The sequence below is a fragment of the Anomaloglossus baeobatrachus genome, chromosome 2 (assembly GCF_048569485.1).
Source record: "Anomaloglossus baeobatrachus isolate aAnoBae1 chromosome 2, aAnoBae1.hap1, whole genome shotgun sequence".
Classification (NCBI taxonomy): domain Eukaryota; kingdom Metazoa; phylum Chordata; class Amphibia; order Anura; family Aromobatidae; genus Anomaloglossus; species Anomaloglossus baeobatrachus.
Window position 1 is genome coordinate 21970890 of NC_134354.1, and position 23769 is coordinate 21994658.

Here is a 23769-nt window from a genome sequence, read left to right on the forward strand (position 1 = left end):
CCCAGAACGTGCTGGAAGGCGTAACACGTGACCCTACTTCGCACCATCTGCTGTCTCCATAGTAACCAGTCCTGGCGCCTGACGGTTGTCCCCTCATCTGCTGTAATGGGGTCAGTAAAAACAAAGAATCTGTTTTCCCCCAATTTTTCAGTGAATGATGCGGTGAAGTGACCTCATGTCATCAGCTCAGGTCAGGAACCGTATACATTAAGGAATAACGTTTGGAACTCCATTCTATGTCTGAACTGGGTGCAAAAAACCTAAAAAACATCACTATGGGGAGATAAGGTATGCACTCCAGTGACTATGGAAGGGGAATACATGGAATAGCAGAAACTGCTGTGTGAATACTGACATGAAAAATGAAAGAGTTCCAAACGTTATTCCTTAATGTTAGTAGTTTTTCGTTTGTGAACCCTCCCCACACACACCTATTGCCAATCCACATGATACGCATATATAGCTTGGGTCTCAGCTTCCCATACACGGTAAGTTTTTTAACTGCATGAGAGGACACACACAAGCTAGGGACCCCAACGTAGAGAAATACTTTGGCGTAGTGTTGGGGCTCTTCTGCATTGATCAATTCAGTAGCTAAATTTCTCTTTATTCATATATTCATGGCAGTAATGCAGATTCCATTTTTCACATTTCATTCTTACAAATAGCTATTGAATTTTTCATGTCAGTATTCACACAGCAGTTTCTGCTATTCCATGTATTCCCCTTCCATAGTCACTGGTGTGCATACCTTATCTCCCCATAGGAACCGTATACAGTCCGCGAGATGTGACCCCTGCCTTATACTGGCCGCATGTTTCCCCCTCAGTGTCAGGCTGTGTTCACACTGCGTCTTTTTCCTTAATTCTCTGAGCGGGTCCACTGCAACAGTAATAAGGGTGGAAATGTCACTAACAAAACAATAACAGGGGTCCTATTTCTATACAAAACTGTTCATATGTTGGGGCTGCGTCACTGACCGCTCAGGTTTTCTGCTGTTTTCCACTCAATACCTAATACAAGTCAAATGGACGCCCAGGAGAACAAAGAAAATATGCAAGCGGTTTATTCATTGCAAGTGATGAGTGGGCACTACCGTGCTCAGTACTGGTAACTAGTGATGAGCGGGCACTACCATGCTCAGTACTGGTAACTAGTGATGAGCGGGCACTACCGTGCTCAGTACTGGTAACTAGTGATGAGCGGGCACTACCGTGCTCAGTACTGGTAACTAGTGATGAGCGGGCACTACCGTGCTCAGTACTGGTAACTAGTGATGAGCGGGCACTACCATGCTCAGTACTGGTAACTAGTGATGAGCGGGCACTACCGTGCTCAGTACTGGTAACTAGTGATGAGCGGGCACTACCGTGCTCAGTACTGGTAACTAGTGATGAGCGGGCACTACCGTGCTCAGTACTGGTAACTAGTGATGAGTGGGCACTACCATGCTCAGTACTGGTAACTAGTGATGAGCGGGCACTACCGTGCTCAGTACTGGTAACTAGTGATGAGCGGGCACTACCGTGCTCAGTACTGGTAACTAGTGATGAGCGGGCACTACCATGCTCAGTACTGGTAACTAGTGATGAGCGGGCACTACCGTGCTCAGTACTGGTAACTAGTGATGAGCGGGCACTACCGTGCTCAGTACTGGTAACTAGTGATGAGTGGGCACTACCATGCTCGGGTGCTCAGTACTGGTAACTAGTGATGAGCGGGCACTACCATGCTCGGGTGCTCAGTACTGGTAACTAGTGATGAGCGGGCACTACCATGCTCGGGTGCTCAGTACTGGTAACTAGTGATGAGCGGGCACTACCATGCTCGGGTGCTCAGTACTCGTAACTAGTGATGAGCAGGCACTACCATGCTCGGGTGCTCAGTACTGGTAACTAGTGATGAGCGGGCACTACCATGCTCAGGTGCTCAGTACTGGTAACTAGTGATGAGTGGGCACTACCATGCTCGGGTACTCAGTACTGGTAACTAGTGATGAGCGGACACTACCATGCTCAGGTGCTCAGTACTGGTAACTAGTGATGAGTGGGCACTACAATGCTCGGGTGCTCAGTACTGGTAACTAGTGATGAGCGGGCACTACCATGCTCGGGTGCTCAGTACTGGTAACTAGTGATGAGCGGGCACTACCATGCTCAGGTGCTCAGTACTGGTAACTAGTGATGAGCGGGCACTACCATGCTCAGGTGCTCAGTACTGGTAACTAGTGATGAGCGGGCACTACCATGCTCGGGTGCTCAGTACTGGTAACTAGTGATGAGCGGGCACTACCATGCTCGGGTGCTCAGTACTGGTAACTAGTGATGAGTGGGCACTACCACGCTCGGGTGCTCAGTACTGGTAACTAGTGATGAGTGGGCACTACCATGCTCGGGTGCTCAGTACTGGTATCTAGTGATGAGCGGGCACTACCATGCTCAGGTGCTCAGTACTGGTAACTAGTGATGAGCGGGCACTACCATGCTCGGGTGCTCAGTACTGGTATCTAGTGATGAGCGGGCACTACCATGCTCAGGTGCTCAGTACTGGTAACTAGTGATGAGCGGGCACTACCATGCTCGGGTGCTCAGTACTGGTAACTAGTGATGAGCGGGCACTACCATGCTCGGGTGCTCAGTACTGGTAATTAGTGATGAGTGGGCACTACCATGCTCGGGTGCTCAGTACTGGTAATTAGTGATGAGTGGGCACTACCATGCTCGGGTGCTCAGTACTGGTAATTAGTGATGAGTGGGCACTACCATGCTCGGGTGCTCAGTACTGGTAACTAGTGATGAGTGGGCACTACCATGCTCGGGTGCTCAGTACTGGTAATTAGTGATGAGTGGGCACTACCATGCTCGGGTGCTCAGTACTGGTAATTAGTGATGAGTGGGCACTACCATGCTCGGGTGCTCAGTACTGGTAACTAGTGATGAGTGGGCACTACCATGCTCGGGTGCTCAGTACTGGTAATTAGTGATGAGTGGGCACTACCATGCTCGGGTGCTCAGTACTGGTAATTAGTGATGAGTGGGCACTACCATGCTCGGGTGCTCAGTACTCGACTCGAACAGTTGGACGCTCAGACGAGGTTGACTGATTTATCGATTACAATAGAAGTTAATAGGGAACCTGAGCATTAATAATCGATTTAACCAATGTTCAGAAAATAATATAATAAAGAAACACCCTTGGAATAAAACATAAATGGGCGCAGGAAGAGACAAAAAAATGCAGGAAAAAAGGTTCCGATTTTATTTGACATTTGGAAATAGATGTACTGTGAACGCACCCAAGTCGGGCATTACTGTGTATGATAAAACCTCTCAGTGACCCCCAGTGGCATGTCATGCGGATAAGCACTGAAAGTTATCCGGGGAGACCTCCAACCCAAACTGTGATTTTGCGGCCCCCGGTTCCAGAATCGCTGCTCAGTAAACTGCGGCTCCTGCACAGTGAAGGCCACACTGGACACTCCAGGTCTATGGTATATTGCAAAATGCTAAAGCTCAGAGCACCGCAGTGCATGAATGAGGCGGCTGCACCAATCACAGCAGCTATGCAAAGGCCTGAACTTTTACAATAATACCCATAATGCACCACTAGGTGGCAGTGCAGCTCTGCGTTTGTATCTTGAAATCACTTTTATTCCTTGATTTTAAAGGGGTTTTCCACATTTGGGGACACTTTTTTTTATCTTAAGAGAGTGTCACCCCGTTTCCCCACTAATTCCTTTTAAACTATGCTGCTATAAGGGGACTTGGCCACTCTAAAAATCATACATTTTACTGTTCCAGGGCTGGAAAATGATTCTGAACGCCTTTGCAGAGAAGGGAGGCTTTAGTGCACCCTTGGCGTGGACAAGAGCTCGATGCACCGTCACACCCACCTCATTTTATGATCGCTGTTTAACCACTTAAATGCTGCTGTCAATCAAATACAGCAACTTTTAAGTTGCAATATCCTGATGGGGCATCATTAGTGGTATTCAACCCCCCCCATCCTTCCAACGTTATCTCAGAACGCTAAGGCTATGTGCACACGTTGTGTCCTGTCCCTGTAGAAATGTCTGCAGTGATTTGACAGCACATGTGCGCTTCAAATCACTGCAGAAACACTGCATAATGGATGCAGTGAAAAGGCGGGCTTCATGCGCTCTGGAGGCAGCCCCCACCATAGACAGAGCGGGGGCTGCATCCAAAGCGCACGGAATAAGTGACATGTTGCTTTTTAGAAAAATCAACGTGCGCATGGATTATGCACAATCTTCATAGATTGTGCTGGGGACGCAGGACGCATGCTTTTACGCTGCAGTGCTATACGCAGCGTAACTGCACGCAAATATGCAACGTGGACACATAGACTAATAGTTTCCTACGACATTCAGGGGCTCTATCAAAGGCCTATAATTGCCATCTTGGTTCTCCTGTGAAGCCCAGAAAGATTTTTACTGTATATTGTAGTACTAAAGTATAGTGATGAGCGAGCAGTGCTATACTCGGGTGTTTCCGGAAATCCTCCGGAAAAATGCTCGAGTTCATCATTGACTTCCATTATACTCAGATACTCGAGTTGAGCCTGTCCGAGTGTCATGCCCAGGCAAAACCAGGTAGTCATAGTTAGGCCCCCGCATTACACCGTTCCCTCACTAGGAAACACACAGCCAACCAGAAACCCTAGTCACCCCCCCTTAGGAAGAGACAGACACACCAGTGGGCGTGACCAGGCGGTTGGGACACGCCCACCCAGGGGTCCAGACAGCCCGGGGCGGGAAAACAGCAGATCAGTTTAGATAAGCTTGGAGTTGAGTTTGGAGAGGAGTGTGGGCTGACGCTAAGTGTAGCTCCAGCAGGAAAGTTCAAGTTGAATGGTGCCAGGGTAGGAGTCCTGGTGCCTTGGCTAGGAGGCAGACGGTGGTCTCCATCAGCAGGAGACGGGATGACGGCTCGGCAGAACCGAGGTGGACCGGGTCAGGGTTGTAGCCCGCCGGTACCGACACAGGGAACCGACCCGGAAACCGTAGCACAAAGGGGGGTACTCGGACCATGAAGCCAGGACCAGAACCAAGTGGAACTGGTTAATTAACCGATTGAGGCCAGAACTAGAGGTCCTGTCCCACCCAAAGTCCTTCATAGAAGACAACAGCCCACTGATTAGGGATAGGAGGTCACCACCAGGGCCCATAGATCCCACAGGCCAGCGTCTGCGGGCACGGCTCCTTAGGCCACATCCAGCCGGGAGCGGACTCCTGAGTTTCACACTAGGAAAGTCCACCTTACACAAACAGTGCAGGAAAAGGATAGAGACCACCAGCCGGGTGGTCTCTATCCTTTTCCTGGTCATCACCTTGGTTTAACAGAGACTTGTGTGTTTTACTAACCGTGAGTACTCCAGCACCCCCTGCGGTCGCCATCCCCTGCACCAAGCCACCGGGTCCCGGGGCCACCATCCCTACCCACGGAGGGGTTAACAACTTGCTGCGCAACATCTCCCCCGGGTGCCCCATAACAGCAGCGGTGGTGTCCCACCTATCCAAACACCGTGGGTGGCGTCACGAACTTATTACGGCCTAGCCCGTACATCTATGTCCCCCCTCATTTTATTCGGCGTGTCCCCCCGGGTCCGGAGACCCTCGAGCCACCACCCCTGAAGGCCCGAATCTGAGCAGCGTCGGCTGCTGGCACGCTGGCGGCACTCGAGCATGGTAGTGCCCACTCATCACTAGTTACGAGGACCGACCACCCGAGCATGGTAGTGCCCGCTCATCACTAGTTACCAGTACTGAGCACCTGAGCATGGTAGTGTCCGCTCATCACTAGTTACCAGTACTGAGCACCCGAGCATGGTAGTGCCCACTCATCACTAGTTACGAGGACCGACCACCCGAGCACGGTAGTGCCCGCTCATCACTAGTTACCAGTACTGAGCACCTGAGCATGGTAGTGCCCGCTCATCACTAGTTACCAGTACTGAGCACCCGAGCATGGTAGTGCCCGCTCATCACTAGTTACCAGTACTGAGCACCCGAGCATGGTAGTGCCCACTCATCACTAGTTACGAGGACCGAACACCCGAGCACGGTAGTGCCCGCTCATCACTAGTTACCAGTACTGAGCACCTGAGCATGGTAGTGCCCGCTCATCACTAGTTACCAGTACTGAGCACCCGAGCATGGTAGTGCCCGCTCATCACTAGTTACCAGTACTGAGCACCCGAGCATGGTAGTGCCCACTCATCACTAGTTACGAGGACCGACCACCCGAGCACGGTAGTGCCCGCTCATCACTAGTTACCAGTACTGAGCACCTGAGCATGGTAGTGCCCGCTCATCACTAGTTACCAGTACAGAGCACCCGAGCATGGTAGTGCCCGCTCATCACTAGTTACGAGTACTGAGCACCTGTGCATGGTAGTGCCCGCTCATCACTAGTTACGAGTACTGAGCACCTGTGCATGGTAGTGCCCGCTCATCACTAGTTACGAGTACTGAGCACCTGTGCATGGTAGTGCTCACTCATCACTAAACATTTCTGACCTGAAGAGTCTTATTGCCTAGTCATTTTAATTGCACAATTGATGGTGCAAAATAATATTAATGATAGTGAAATTGCATTTTTTTTAATTACCGTATTTCACCAAATTTGGATTTGTTTTCTTGATTTTCAGTGCATTTAATGGTATAATGAATGGCGTCATTCAAAACGTCAACTCGTCCTGCAGACAACACTCGGAATAAGGGGAGGAAATATGAGGCTAAAATTGGCAACGGCTGGAAGAGGTTAAGACTCTGCACTTTGCCGCTGCGGCCCCGGACGTCACGGTGAATCATGCTTATAATGAGCACTCATCTATAATAATCCGCACCTGGACGCAGCGGCCAATCTGCGCTCGATCAGACGTGACCGTAGCTTCACTTACGGGATTTATAGAGCTAAAGTAGAATCGGGATCAACAATAAATTACGTTTTGTCGCCCAGGGAAAGGGGTACTCGGTCCCAGGCGGTTGCAGTTGGGAATGTCACTTCAGGTGGCCGTTGCCCGGTCCCGTGCCCTGTGGGTCGTTAATAAAAGGGGAGTATTTACAGGGGATAATAGGGTTAATGCTCGTGACACCACCTGTGGGTTGCGGTTATGGATGGAGAACCGCCGCTGCTCATTGTGGGTACTCCCAGGGCTGGTGGTAGTGGCAGCTATGATGGTACGCCCTCCGCAGGTAGGGCTGTGCCTGGGAGAAGTATAGTGTATAATGATGGAGAGCTGCCACTGCTCATTGTGGGTACTCCCAGGGCTGGTGGTAGTGGCAGCTATGGTGGTAGGCCCTCCGCAGGTAGGGCTGTGCCTGGGAGAAGTATAGTGTATAATGATGGAGAGCTGCCACTGCTCATTGTGGGTACTCCCAGGGCTGGGGGTAGTGGCAGCTATGGTGGTAGGCCCTCCGCAGGTAGGGCTGTGCCTGGGAGAAGTATAGTGTATAATGATGGAGAGCTGCCACTGCTCATTGTGGGTACTCCCAGGGCTGGGGGTAGTGGCAGCTATGGTGGTAGGCCCTCCGCAGGTAGGGCTGTGCCTGGGAGAAGTATAGTGTATAATGATGGAGAGCTGCCGCTGCTCATTGTGGGTACTCCCAGGGCTGGTGGTAGTGGCAGCTGTGGTGGTAGGCCCTCCGCAGGTAGGGCTGTGCCTGGGAGAAGTATAGTGTATAATGATGGAGAGCTGCCACTGCTCATTGTGGGTACTCCCAGGGCTGGGGGTAGTGGCAGCTATGGTGGTAGGCCCTCCGCAGGTAGGGCTGTGCCTGGGAGAAGTATAGTGTATAATGATGGAGAGCTGCCACTGCTCATTGTGGGTACTCCCAGGGCTGGTGGTAGTGGCAGCTATGGTGGTAGGCCCTCCGCAGGTAGGGCTGTGCCTGGGAGAAGTATAGTGTATAATGATGGAGAGCTGCCACTGCTCATTGTGGGTACTCCCAGGGCTGGGGGTAGTGGCAGCTATGGTGGTAGGCCCTCCGCAGGTAGGGCTGTGCCTGGGAGAAGTATAGTGTATAATGATGGAGAGCTGCCGCTGCTCATTGTGGGTACTCCCAGGGCTGGTGGTAGTGGCAGCTATGGTGGTAGGCCCTCCGCAGGTAGGGCTGTGCCTGGCAGAAGTATAGTGTATAATGATGGAGAGCTGCCACTGCTCATTGTGGGTACTCCCAGGGCTGGGGGTAGTGGCAGCTATGGTGGTAGGCCCTCCGCAGGTAGGGCTGTGCCTGGGAGAAGTATAGTGTATAATGATGGAGAGCTGCCACTGCTCATTGTGGGTACTCCCAGGGCTGGGGGTAGTGGCAGCTATGGTGGTAGGCCCTCCGCAGGTAGGGCTGTGCCTGGGAGAAGTATAGTGTATAATGATGGAGAGCTGCCACTGCTCATTGTGGGTACTCCCAGGGCTGGGGGTAGTGGCAGCTATGGTGGTAGGCCCTCCGCAGGTAGGGCTGTGCCTGGGAGAAGTATAGTGTATAATGATGGAGAGCTGCCGCTGCTCATTGTGGGTACTCCCAGGGCTGGTGGTAGTGGCAGCTATGGTAGTAGGGCCTCCGCAGGTAGGGCTGTGCCTGGCAGAAGTATAGTGTATAATGATGGAGAGCTGCCGCTGCTCATTGTGGGTACTCCCAGGGCTGGTGGTAGTGACAGCTATGGTGTTAGGCCCTCCGCAGGTAGGGCTGTGCCTGGGAGAAGTATAGTGTATAATGATGGAGAACCGCCGCTGCTCATTGTGGGTACTCCCAGGGCTGGTGGTAGTGGCAGCTATGGTGGTAGGCCCTCCGCAGGTAGGGCTGTGCCTGGGAGAAGTATAGTGTATAATGATGGAGAGCTGCCGCTGCTCATTGTGGGTACTCCCAGGGCTGGGGTTAGTGGCAGCTATGGTGGTAGGCCCTCCGCAGGTAGGGCTGTGCCTGGGAGAAGTATAGTGTATAATGATGGAGAGCTGCCGCTGCTCATTGTGGGTACTCCCAGGGCTGGGGGTAGTGGCAGCTATGGTGTTAGGCCCTCCGCAGGTAGGGCTGTGCCTGGGAGAAGTATAGTGTATAATGATGGAGAGCCGCCGCTGCTCATTGTGGGTACTCCCAGGGCTGGGGGTAGTGGCAGCTATGGTGTTAGGCCCTCCGCAGGTAGGGCTGTGCCTGGCAGAAGTATAGTGTATAATGATGGAGAGCTGCCACTGCTCATTGTGGGTACTCCCAGGGCTGGGGGTAGTGGCAGCTATGGTGGTAGGCCCTCCGCAGGTAGGGCTGTGCCTGGGAGAAGTATAGTGTATAATGATGGAGAGCTGCCGCTGCTCATTGTGGGTACTCCCAGGGCTGGGGGTAGTGGCAGCTATGGTGTTAGGCCCTCCGCAGGTAGGGCTGTGCCTGGGAGAAGTATAGTGTATAATGATGGAGAGCCGCCGCTGCTCATTGTGGGTACTCCCAGGGCTGGGGGTAGTGGCAGCTATGGTGTTAGGCCCTCCGCAGGTAGGGCTGTGCCTGGCAGAAGTATAGTGTATAATGATGGAGAGCTGCCACTGCTCATTGTGGGTACTCCCAGGGCTGGGGGTAGTGGCAGCTATGGTGGTAGGCCCTCCGCAGGTAGGGCTGTGCCTGGGAGAAGTATAGTGTATAATGATGGAGAGCTGCCGCTGCTCATTGTGGGTACTCCCAGGGCTGGGGGTAGTGGCAGCTATGGTGGTAGGCCCTCCGCAGGTAGGGCTGTGCCTGGGAGAAGTATAGTGTATAATGATGGAGACCACACCGGGTTGTCTTTAACAGTCTCTACTCACTGTGGACCCAGGGGTTGCTGCTTCCGGTCCCAGGAGTATCAGTGCCAATGTAGTGACCCAGGTTGCTCTGTCCCCGCCACTCTCTGTAGATTGAGTCCCCCTAGCGTGGAGCGTTTGGGGGCCCCGACTGTCCCTTTTGGGGTACAGTCTCCTTCTCTGTACAGCGGGCAGAGCGGACCCTACAGGGAGGTAAGTGTCTGAACCCCGATCCTAGTTTACTGCTGATGCCCCCGGATTATTTGGTTCGATGAAGTCCGTGAAGGTGTCCTCACCGGGCAGGTATTTATCAAACCGTTTGAAACTTGACATTTGATCTAGGGTCCTGTGCCCCGTGCGTGCTCCGGTCCAAGAGGTATCACAGTACCCGTCCTGGTGACCTCTCTCCTGTGCCCCCGGGGTCACCGTTACACGGACCCAGCTCAGACACGTCCGCACACCTCTCCTGTGTGCTTCCCGTTCCTCTGACTACCACTGAGAGTGACCCCTCCCACCAGGCTGGCTATACCCAGGGACTCGTTCCCATGGCGACCCTCCCCTTACATGGTTAACCCTCTATGCCCAGTGTGGAGAGGAGAACTAGGATTTTAGGTGTGTGTTGGTAGAAAAGGCACTGTTACTCCAGGTCCCAGGGGGTAGGTCCTGCATCCCCAAGAGGATGCAGTTCCCTGTAGTGCCCTGAGGGTCTCAGGGGCGCTATACCGTAACTTTATTATAGGCTTTCTGTTTGAAATTCTAAGACGTTTACAAGATTTCTGCTTGCTGGCAGTGAACGAGAACTGTGTTTACATTCAGAGGTAGGAAGCCCAATTGTATCCAGTGTAGACAACGCTCTGTGAATTGTATTTTTCTGCTCTATGAGTTTTGAGCTTTCGCCCTTCAAGCTACGTGAACGCGGGTTGGGGTGGGGGGGGTGTCAGGCAGGCAAAAACAACAAAAAAGTCGTTCACGTGAAGGTGTATGACACACACTAGACGCTAGACTAGGTAGAGGTTAAATCACTGAATTCTGCAATGTGTCTCTTATCAGGCTGTGTGCTCTTGATTATTTATAATGAAGGTTTTATCACCAGGCGATTATCAGTGCAGAGACTACAGAAACTACAGCCCTGAAGTCCAACCATGCCCCCTGTTGTGATTAGTTAATAGACACTGTACACAGAGAGCCTGGTGTGGGCGGGGTTAGCTTTCTGAGCTCTGCTGCATGGCTACATCTCAGAATACTGATTGTATCACAACTGCTGCACCCAGCAAACTAAGTGATACATCATTGGAATCAGTCTCTCTTCCTACAATATGCTGCTTTCAGATGAGGCAGCAAAAACCTGATGACCGATTCCCTTTAACCCCTTCACTACATGTATGGTGCTGCGGGACATGTGTTCCCGCAAACCACAGTACATGTATGGCACGGCACGTTTCAGTCACAGGGCTGCATCGCACGGTGACTGAGTTAAGACGGCAGCAGACCATTCCTGCACATTGCCATGGGGTCTGTACCGCTCCCCCGCGTTGGCGATCGCTGTGATTGTCGGGTCAGAATTCTCCAGCCAATCACAGCGTGTTATAATAAAGTTTGTAACAAAAACAAAATCAATGTGACTTGCTGTGATTGGTTCTGGATTTGGCGATTGTGGCGTCACCCATGTTTATTAACCATTTTGGCGCTGATTGGCTGATCAATGGTAACTGACCAATTGGCGCCTAGAGGGTTAATTTAGGATGCTGGTCGCCATCTTTATCTCGTATAGACCCCCTGTGTGCTGCTGGGTTACAGAATACAATGGTGGCCGGTGCGATGCTGCTGGTTCTCCTGCGATCTCTGTGCGCAGACGCTGTGCTGTGTTGCGATCTGCGTGACCTCACTGTGATCACAGCAGTTCCTAAATCCCTGTTCCAGACCCCCTCACCTCACCCACTCCCCAATTGCATTCTTGGCGCACTTGTTTTTGCACCTTTTGTGTGTTTGCATCCTGTGTGTACACCTCCATTTAATTTTGTGCTGAGCATCCGCGCTCAATTTGTCGCACTTTTTTTGCGACACTAACGTGTGTGCTTAATGCTCGCAGTGCCCTGATCAGTATTGCTGCTGAGTAGAGTCTGCACCTTTTATTCTGGAAGTAGATTACTGGACGTCGCTCTGCTAGTGATGTCCCATTTTTTTGGAGAAAAAATAAAAATAGTATTTAGTACTGAGTAGCTCTATAGGTAGCGCATTAGGGGGGTGGACGTCGCAGTGTTAGTAACGTCCGTTTTTCTCTTGCAGAAAAGTAACAAATGTCAGCGCTGAGTAGCTTCAGAGTTTAGTGAACGTCACTTTTTTTTATACAAAGTTATGGGGAGATGGCCTCCTGATTTTTCTTTTCATTTTTTTCTTGTTTATGCTACATTTTTTTCCTCTATTTTTTTTGTCTCATTTTTTTCTTTACCTATTTTCCTCTCCCTTTTTTTCACTCTCCTTTTCTTCCACTTTTTTTCTCTCTTTTTTTCACTCTTTTTTTCCCACTCTGTTTTTCACTCTTTTTTTCACTTTCCTTTTTTTCCACTCTCCTTTTTTTCACTCTTTTTTTCACTTTCCTTTTTTTCCACTCTCCTTTTTTTCACTCTTTTTTTCACTTTTTTTCACTCTTCTTTTTTCCACTCTACTTTTTTCACCCTCCTTTTTTTTTACTCTTTTTTTCACTCTTTTTTTCACTCTTCTTTTTTCACTCTCCTTTTTTCACTCTTTTTTTCCCCCACTCTTTTGTTTTCACTCTTTTGTTTTCACTCTTTTTTTTACCTTTTTTTGTTTTCTTCTTTTTTCCACTCTCCTTTTTTTCACTTTTTTTTTTTTTGCTCTCTCCTTTTTCACTCTCCTTTTTTTCGCTTTTTTCACTTTTTTTCACTCTCTTTTTCCCACTCTTTTGTTTTCACTCTTTTGTTTTCACTCTTTTGTTCACTTTTTTTTTCTCCTTTTTTTTTTTTGCACTCTCCTTTTTTCATGCTCCTTTTTATCACTCCCCTTTTTTTCACTCTTTTTTTTCACTTTTTTTTTATTATTTTTTTTATTTTATTTCACTCTCCTTTTTTCCACTCTCCTTTTGCTCTCATTTTTTGTCTCTATTTTTTATAGTAAATGTAATAATCGATAATCCATTTTACAGATACCCCTCACAAGTAAAAGTGTAAAAGCACCAGTCACAGACATCCCCGCTGGTTAGAAGAATAAAATAAAAATGGCCTATTCATCAAATACATGATCTTCAGCAGAGGAGGCATACACTATAATTGCCTTCAACACACAGATTCATTTAGAGGAAGATGCCACATTCCTTTATTTTTCCTCCTCTCGTAACCGGTGGTGTCCTGCTCCGCTCCTCCCATCTCTTTGCTACTGCAGGGTAAGATGGGAAAGAGGTGACGTCGGGTCATCTGGCCAGCGCTTGCGCAGAACGCTGGAGGCATAGGGGAGAGCGTGGCCACGAGATGATGGGCGGGCACTTGCGATGCAATCACAGCGCCGCCCATAATCTCGTGCCTGCGACACACGTGACCAGCGGTCCTCGCGTGCGCGGCACCTCGGGCGCAGTGGGTGGCGTCCTGAAGTATGGAATGGAGCATTGGGGGACGGCGTAAATAGCCAGAAAAGACAGTAACGGACACCAGAGAGCCCGCCCCCGTGTACCATTATCAAGATTTGAATACAAAAAGGTACCACTTTATAAAGTCTTTATTTTGGTCAGAAAGGGGGCACAAGAACAACAGGAACAGTGCTAGAATGCAGCCCAGGAGCTGCAGAGGGGGAAACTTTTAGGTTTAAAGCTAAATTTCTGATGACAGGTTCCCTTTAAAATCAATGGGCTTGCTCGCAGATCAGTGTTTTCACAAGAACCGTGTGTCCATATGGAGCCAAGTCCATTTTTCTCCGGCAGCACTGATGTCACACGGAAAGCACAGTGGTGTGATCCGTGTGATACATACCAGAGAAAACACGTGTCTTTGAAATAAAATGATTTCCTATACTCACCTGTCTCCAGCACTGTAGTCTTCGGTGCTGCTGTCACTTGCTTCCAGGCCCGCTCATTATGCTCATGAATATTCACTGCACCGTGGACCCGGAAGCAGCAGCAGCGCCGGAGATAGGTGAGTAACAAGTTCCTGCTATCTATAATCTACTAGATAAGTAATTATCCCCTTTAATTTCAAAGAGGGCAAAGTAACACTTTCCCTACTGAGGGTGCTGCAGGAAAATTGAACGCTCGCTTTTGGTTAGGTTCCCCGTTAGCTGATCGTTGGGGTCCTAAACGTGCTAATAAAAAAGAATCGTCCAATGTCCTTTTCCTCTATGGCACCGAATTGCACCCAGATCTGCTCAAGTACGGTCCTTTGTGTGAGTGGCAGAGAAGCGCAGGTATAAAGTGACCTCCATTCAGGTCTGAGAGCGTTAAGTGCAGCCATTACGGATCTTGTGCGAGAAGCAGACGCCGGAGATAATGGACATAAGAGACTTGTCAGAAAATAACACAGAAAACCTGTTCACCAAACACTCGGGGGAACGGAGCAGCTGTTGTGATGCCAGCCAAGCCGATAACAAGTGGGAAAGTGACACCGTACATGACAGCGCTGCCTGCCCCCTCATCACATCTTATATAACCTGCTCTCACTACCCACCTCCCCGGATAACGGCCACCGGCAGAACCGGGGATCTTACAAGGACAGTCACCGTCCTATCCTCTCCTTCCTGCATTTTACATATTTCGAGGGTATATATAGCTCTTTACGGCACACGGGCACTATTCTTGTGCCTAATTATTGATCGTTACTAACAATAAAATCCAATATCAGCCCAAAAAAGTAACCTAACCACTGGATAGGTGATAACTGTTAAGGTCTGTGCACACCGAAGCTTTTTGATGAGAGCAGAAACTGAGCAGAAGCTCCAAATTTTTAGATGTTTTGGAATAGGATTTTGAGCATTTGTCCTCAGTTTCTGCATCAAAATCAATTTCTTCTCTAACCATGAATATGCTTTGCAATAATAAGCTTGGGAAGGTCTTGAGACAGCTCACTGGTTTTACCCATCATGAGATGTTTCTTGTGTAGCACTTTGGTAATGAGACGCCTTTTTATCGGCCATCAGTTCAACCAGCTGATATTATTTTTCACTAAGCGGCAGGGTTGCTTTCTAATTACTGATAGATTTCAGTGGTTGTCATGACTTTCCAGGGCTTTTTGCATGTTTATTCATGTGTTCAATACTTTTTTCCTTGTGTCATTTCTCATTATTATACATAACCTAATTCATAGTCATCTATGGTTTAATTTCTTTTCCTGTATGGAATGGATGGGTTGTTACTGATATCTGGTGAAACAATTTCATGTCAATAACAGCCTAAAAATATACACTACAATTCAAAAGTTTGGGGTCCCCCAGACAATTTTGTCTTTTCGATGAAAAATCCTACTTTTATTTATGAAATGAGTTGCATAATGAATAGAGAATATCGTCCAGACAGTGACGAGGTTAGAAATAATCATTTTTACGTTTCTCCTTCACACTTTGCTTTCGGCACAGAATGCTTCTTTGCAGCAATTCCAGCTTTGCAGAGCTTTGGCATTCTAGCTGTTAATTTGCGGAGGTAATCTGGAGATATTTCCCCCCATGCTTCCCCCCACACAAGTTGGATTGGTTTGATGGGCACTTTTTTGCACCATACGGTCAAGCTGCTCCCACAACAGCTCTATAGGGTTGAGGTCTGGTAACTGGGCGGCCGCTCCATTACAGATAGATACCAGCTGCCGGCTTCTTCCCTAAATAGTTCCTGCATAATTTGGAGGTGGCTTTGGGTCATTGTCCTGTTATAGGATGAAATTGGCTCCAATAAAGCGCTGTCCACAGGGTATGGCATGACGTTGCAAAATGGAGTGATAGTCTTCCTTATTCAAAATCCCTTTTACCTTGTACAAATCTCCCACTTTACCAGCACAAAGCAACCCCAGACCATCACATTACCTCCACCATGCTTGACAGATGACTATTTAATGAAGCTGCCAGTTGAGGACCTGTGAGGCGTCGATTTCTCACACTAGAGACTCTAATGTGCTTGTCTTGTTGCTCAGTTGTGCAGCGGCCTCCCACTCCTCTTTCTACTCTGGTTACAGCCTGTTTGTGCTCTTCTCTGAAGGGAGTAGTACACACCGTTGTAGGAAATCTTCAGTTTCGTGGCAATTTCTTCTTCATGGCTTCTTTCTTCAGCGGGGCCTCCTGTGACGATATGGACTCTGTCAGTGCCTAGCAAGGGTTAAAGTTTCTTAACATTCAGCCGGACATGAAGATATTTCGTTTATAAATGGGGGATAAGCATCTCATTGTTTTGTTTCATTGAGTCTAGTGTTAAAGTACTTGTTGACTCATGTAATTACCTTGACCAGAGAGGATCAGATACCCAGACATCTGGGTATCTGAACCTCCATTGTATCCTTGGATGCGATGTGGCTGAGATGTCTCCATTGTTACTGTCAGAGACCATTACTACTAGGGATATTTTGTATATGGCTTGAAATCTAGCCAATAAGAGCCCAGTCTTATCCACCAATCGTGAAGACCCCAATGGTCTGAATGGAGAGCTCAGGGGTATAAGAAGGAGGACTTTCCATTGCCCAGGTAGACTCTTGCTACATGCTACCAATCTAGGATCTGCGGATCCGATTGGCAAGCCATAACCGAACCTGGATTATAACACGACATGGACTTCAGCAACGAATGCAAGGATTTAGCTGTGATATCAAGGACTACCTAAGTAAGGAATCCAGCTTGGGTCAATACAGTCACCGGACTACAGACTTTGCGGACATCAGCCAGCTTCCTAAATCCGACATTATTCCTTTCTTGGTGGGTGCCCACCGAAAGCGGGGTGCTGCTGGATTGGAGAAAGTAGCCCTGGAAGCTCTGAGGCACGGACATTCTAACCCCTGGTGAGCCAGCGGAAGGGGGAGACTCTGTTGCCGGTTACATTCTGTGGTTTTGCTGGTTATGTGTGATATGCAGTTAATTGTTTGGGGATCCAATAAAGTCTTAATATTGTGATTCCCTCACCCTGTTTTGTCTGAGTAGTGTTCCGCACACGGTTAAGGAGGTCGGGCGTTCAGTTGGGATGATCCCTGGGTCATGCTGTCTTTCTAAAGGCGGCCGGGCCAGCGGACGAGAGCACCCACTGACCCCCGTGTCTCCACACCTCCCACTTCTCTTTCTACTCTAGTTAGAGCCTGTTTGTGTTCTCCTCTGAAGGGAGTAGTACACACCATTGTAGGAAATCTTCACTTTCTTGGCTATTTCTCGCATGGAATATCCTTAATTTCTAAGAAGAAGAATAGACTGTCGAGTTTCACATGAAAGTTCTCTTTTTCTGGCCATTTTGAGAGTTTAATGGAACCAACAAATGTAATGCTGCAGATTCTCAACTAGCTCAAAGGAAGGTCAGTTTTATAGCTTCTCTAATCAGAAAAACTGTTTTCTCCAATCACCCTCCACGACAGCACAACAGGAGGATGACTCCCCGCCCTAATAGGGACAGGAAACACAAAGAGGTTAAAAGGCCCCTCCCCTCCAGTGTTTTTTCCTGTCCCTATCAGGGCATGAAGAGGTCCTCCTGCTGTGCTCCGTGGCCGGTGATCGGAGTTACCTGTTTCTGTTTAACCGGTCAGCTGGGGTCGAGGCTCTGCCTCCTCCTCTTCGGTGGCTCCTCCCGTCTCTTCATGATTCGGGACCCCCCCGCTCTCCTGCGCCTTCAGGTTATGCAGAGTGGTGCCTGAACCGCGGGCCTCTCTGAGCTCCCTAGTTCTTCCTCCTCCCTCTCAGTTGGAGTCTCCGGGCACTAGCGCGAACCGGAAGTGTCTGCGGTCGTCACTTCCGGTTTCGGTTCTGTGCGGTGACGCGTTCAGGCCGGAACACACAGGAATCCCATGTGCGTTCCACTGTGGACCGCACGCTCGGAGGACGCGGCTACTTTGGGTGCGCCTCGGGCCTACCCATGTCGAACCCCCCCCCCCGGGGGAGGAGCAGCCTGCATCAGTCATGCAACGCTGAGGGCCCGGCACTGCTATAAGAGTACCCGGCCAGAAGACTTTTCCAGGTAGGACCAAACCTTCCCAGATTATGGAGAGTGACCAGTCTTCCCCACCTGCATCTGTAGAGTCCAGCGTCATTCCCAGCACGGTGAGTTCTGTAACGGGTGGAGGGAGGGTCAGTGTGTCTGCTCCACATTCCCAATCCAGTATGTCTGAGCAGTATGTAGTTCTCCTCCATTTGGGCAGGTATCTGAATACCTTATTTTTTCTCCCCTTTAGGGGGACAAATTGCCTGCACCGAAGAAGGAGAAACCCACGATCCGAAAATGTCCTATATGTGCAGCAAAGCTTCCTCCTTCATGTACAAAAAAGCTTTGCCAATATTGCACGGATAAAGTTCTCAAGGATGAATGACCATCTTTCTTGGAGGAGATTAAAGGGCTCGTACGTCAGGAGGTCCAGGCTTCCATTGTCTCCCTCTCTCAATCCCTGCCCGCCCCAGCTCCCGCCCCCGCTCCTACATCGTCTCCTGCCCCAGCTCCCACCCCAACTCCCAAACCGGCTCCGAAAAAACGTAAGAGGCCTCTCACTGAAGACTCAGATTCCTTAGGACATCCAGCTTCTCTATCAGATGGACAATTGGACGAGGAGGAGTTGGTCTCAACACTAGGGCCCCACTACAAGAAAGAAATATTATTTCTCTTCCGAGGATATGGATGAATTACTGGGGGCAGTGAGACACAACATTGGGGTAGAGGAGGAAGAGACTGTACAATCTATACAGGACAAAATGTTTGGGGGTCTCAGGGCAAAAAAGTCAAAAGTTTTTCCCATTCATGAGACCATTCAGAACCTGATCCTTCAGGAGTGGGAATTGCCTGACTAACGTCTTTCGGTCCCTTCAGAGCTTAAGGCGGGCTTTGCACATTATGACATCGCATGCCGATGCTGCGATGTCGAGTGCGATAGTCCCTGCCCCGTCGTACGTGCGATATCTTGTGATAGCTGCAGTAGCGAACATTATCGCTACAGCAGCTTCACATGCACTCACCTGTCCTGCAACGTCGCTCTGGCCGGCGACCCGCCTCCTTCCTAAGGGGGCGGGCCGTGCGGCATCATGGCGACGTCACACGGCAGGCGGCCAATAGCAATGGAGGGGCGGAGATGAGCAGGATGTAAACATCCCGCCCACATCCTTTCTTCTCATAGCAGCCGGGACGCACACAGCGATGTGTGCTGCCGCAGGAACAAGGAACAACATCGTACCTGTCGCTGCACCGGCATTATGGAAATGTCGGAGACTACACCGATGATACGATAACGACGCTTTTGCGCTCGTTCATTGTATCAAACAGGTTTTACACACTACGACATCGCAAGTGACGCCGGATGTGCGTCACTTTTGATTTGACCCCACCGACATCGCACCTGCGATGTCGTAGTGTGCAAAGCCGGCCTAAGGGACGATTCCCATTTGATGCAAAAATCTCCAAACAATGGACTGACATTCCCAAAGTAGATGTCCAAATCACAAAGGTGGCCAGGTAAACCACACTACCGTTTGATGATTCATCCCAGCTCAGAGACCCTATGGACCGTAACTGGAGAGCCTCCTCAAAAAATCGTGGGAGACATCCTCCTTCCTCCTAAATGCTAACATGGCCTCCACCTGCGTTGCCAGGTCCATGGCTCTCTAGTTGGAAAAAACTTACAGAACATCTAGAGGGGGGCACTTCAAGTGAGGATATACTTGCTTCCATCCCTCTTCTCCAAAAAGCTACTGGCTTCCTTGCAGACTCCTCAGCAGAATCTGTGAGAGTAGCTAAAAATTCCGTTTTGTCCAATTCAGCCAGGCCTGCATATGGCTCAAAATATGGAGTGGAGATATCGCCTCAAAGACCAAGCTCTGCTCCATCCCCTTCCAAGTTGAACGTGTATTCGGCCCAGTGCTGGATGAATTGGTTGAAAAGGCAGCAGACAGAAAAACGTCCCTTCCTGAACAAAAGGACCAAAGGAAGAAACTCTTTCTTCCCTTTCAAAACCCAACCCCCGAATACAAGGGGAAAGGGAAAACGGGCCTCTGGAGTTACCCCAAGGGTGGCAGAGGCAGGAATATTTTTTCCTCCCGTAACCAACTCCACGACAAAAAGTGATGCCATACCTGTTGGGGGACGGATCTCTTGGTTCCACTCACGATGGCTAACAGTCTCATCCAACACCTGGGTTCTCAACATCGTCAAGGAAGGTTTAAAAATAGAATTTTCCTCCTGCCCTCCTCGGCGGCTGAGAATCACATCCCTCCCATCTCCGGAGCTACGGGGTCAACTCCTGTCGAATCTTCAGACTCTTCAGGCATTAAGAGTAATATCCCCTGTACCCACAGACGAACAAGGCCGGGGTCATTACTCCTACCTGTTTTGTTTATGGTAAAAAAAAAACCAATGGTTCTTCCAGAATGATTCTGAATCTGAAACCACTGAACAACTATGTGGTATACCGGCGGTTCAAGGTGGAATCAATCAAGTCCACGATTCCCTTGATCGGTCAAGACTGCCTGATGGCCACAGTGGACCTTCAGGATGCATACTATCGCGTGTCCATTCATCCGTCACACCGTCAGTTTCTATGATTTGCAGTCCGACACTACGACACGATCTTGACTACCAGTACAATGTCCTGCCTTTCGGAATCTCCTCCGCTCCAAGAATCTTCACCAAAATCATGGCAGAACCGATTGCTCACCTGAGGAACTTGAACATCAGCATCGTCCAATATTTGGACGACCTCTTGATCATCGCACTATCCACACCACTCTTAGGGGCACTTTGCACACTACGACATCGCAGGTGCGATGTCGGTGGGGTCAAATCGAAAGTGACGCACATCCGGCGCCGCTGTCGATATCGGAGTGTGTAAATCGTTTTTTATACGATTAACAAGCGCAAAAGCGTTGAAATCGTATCATCGGTGTAGAATCGGTCATTTCCATAATTTCGGAAGGACCGATGTTACGATGTTGTTCCTGCGGAAGCACACACCGCTGTGTGTGAAGCCGCAGGAGCGAGGAACATCTACCTGCGTCCTGCAGCTCACGCCGGCTATGCGGAAGGAAGGAGGTGGGCGGGATGTTTACGTCCCGCTCATCTCCGCCCCTCCGATTCTATGGGCCGCCTGATGTGTGGAAGGAGGAAGGAGGCGGGTCGCCGGCCAGAGCGACATCGCAGGGCAGGTAAGTCTATGTAAAGCTGCCGTAGCGATAATGTTCGCTACGGCAGCTATCAGAAGAGATCGCAGCTGCGATGGTGGCGGGGACTATCGCGCTCGGCATTGCAAGCATCGGCTTGCGATGTCGTAGTGTGCAAAGTACCCCTTAGAGAGTCATAGTACAACCCTACAAGTCCTGAACTCCTTGGGCTGGATTATAAACTTCCAAAAGTCGAACCTTCTACCTTCAACGACAAAAGAATTCTTAGGGGTTCTCTTAGACTCTGGGAAACAAACATCCTTCTTACCAGAGGACAGACAGATAGAAGTAGTGTCCAAGGTCAAAACCTTACGGGACCAGAGAACGACTTCCCTCAGGTCTGCAATGTCTGTACTTGGCCTGATGACATCCTGCATTCAGTCGGTAGCATGGGCACAATCCCACACAAGGACGTTGCAATCTCACATCCTCTCTTCCTGGAACGGGTCTCCAAGTGCATTAAATAAAAGAATTTTGATACCCAGCAATGTGAAGGCTTCTCTTGCATGGTGGTTGATCCAAAACCACCTGAAGACTGGGGTGCCCTGGAACCATACTCCTCTGGTCATGGTCACCACAGATGCCTGCAAGAAGGGTTGGGGAGCAGTAGTGGGTCGGATGTCTTTCCAAGGCACCTGGACACGGCAGTTCAGTGTCAGGTCCTCCAATTACAGAGAGCTGAGTGCAGTGGAGGAGGCTCTAAAAGCAGCTGTGTCTCTCATTCACAACAAACATGTCAGGGTCTACTCAGACAATATGACAGCCGTTGCCTTCCTGCGCCATCAAGGAGGTACAAGATATGCATCCCTGCAGATGGTGTCGTCCAGAATATTCTCCTGGGCAGAACAGCATCTTCTCTCCCTTTTGGCATTCCATTTGCAAAGGGTCGGACAATATCCAGGCGGACTTCCTGAGTCGGATGACCATAGTGGAGCTTGAACGAGGAAGTCTTTCAGGGCTTAGTCGCTCGATGGGGTCTCCCAGATGTGGATCTATTTGCAAGTCGAGCCAACGCAAAGGTGCCTCTATATTTTTCCTTGAATCCCATAGACCAATGCCTGGCGGTGGATGCCATTGCTCATCTTGGGGCTTCAATCTCGTCTACGCATTCCTGCCACTGGCCAGAACTCTGCAGAAGATCAGAGTAGAAAAAGTCACCACCATTCTGGTTGCTCTACTATGGCCCAAGAGGAGCTGGTACGGTGCTCTAACGAGCCTACTCCACGACGGTCCCCTCTTGTTACCTCAAATCCACAACCTCCTACATCAGGGACCTATTCCTCATCCCAACCTACAGAAGCTGAGTCTGGCTGCCTGGCTACTGAAACCATGTGTAACAGTGTGTCCCTCCCCTGCCTGTTCTCATGGTGTAATAGTCTGTCTCTCCTTGACTGTCCTGTATGTACTACTGGTGGGGGATTGTTTGTTCTTCTCAGCATGGGACTCCAATCCACAACTTGGTAAACAAGACAGAGCCAAGAGTCTAAAGGCCCAGTCACACTAAGCAACATCGCTAGCAACATCGCTGCTAATGAACAACTTTTGTGACGTAACAGCGATGTTGCTAGTGATGTCGCTGTGTGTGACATCCAGCAACAACCTGGCCCCTGCTGTGAGGTCGCTGGTTGTTGCTGAATGTCCTGGGCCATTTTTTAGTTGCTCTCCCGCTGTGAAGCACAGATCGCTGTGTGTGACAGCGACAGAGCAACAACTAAATGTGCAGGCAGCAGGAGCCGGCTTCTGCGGACACTGGTAACCACGGTAAACATCGGGTAACCAAGAAGCCCTTACCTTGGTTACCCGATATTTACCTTCGTTACCAGCCTACGCTGCTCTCACTGTCAGTGCCGGCTCCTGCTCTCTGCACATGTAGCTGCAGTACACATCGGGTAATTAACCCCATGTGTGCTGTAGCTAGGAGAGCAGGGAGCCAGCGCTAAGCGGTGTGCGCGGCTCCCTGCTCTCTGCACGTGTAGCTGCAGTACACATCGGGTAATTAACCCCATGTGTGCTGTAGCTAGGAGAGCAGGGAGCCAGCGCTAAGCGGTGTGCGCGGCTCCCTGCTCTCTGCACGTGTAGCTGCAGTACACATCAGGTAATTAACCCCATGTGTGCTGTAGCTAGGAGAGCAGGGAGCCAGCGCTAAGCAGTGTGCGCGGCTCCCTGCTCTCTGCACATGTAGCTGCAGTACACATCGGGTAATTAACCCCATGTGTACTGTAGCTAGGAGAGCAGGGAGCCAGCGCTAAGCGGTGTGCTCGGCTCCCTGATCTCTGCACATGTAGCTGCAGTACACATTGGGTAATTAACCCCATGTGTACTGTAGCTAGGAGAGCAGGGAGCCAGCGCTAAGCGGTGTGCGCTGGTAACCAAGGTAAATATCGGGTTGGTTACCCGATATTTACCTTAGTTACCAAGCGCAGCATCGCTTCCACGCGTCACTGCTGGCTGGGGGCTGATCACTGGTTGCTGGTGAGCTCACCAGCAACTCGTGTAGCCACGCTCCAGCGATCCTTGCCAGGTCAGGTTGCTGGTGGGATCGCTGGAGCGTCGCAGTGTGACATCTCACCAGCAACTTACCAGCGATCCCTATCAGGTTGGATCGTTGTTGGGATCGCTGGTAAGTTGTTTAGTGTGACTGGGCCTTTAAGTCCATTCATGTATCAAATGTCCAGGCGGAGT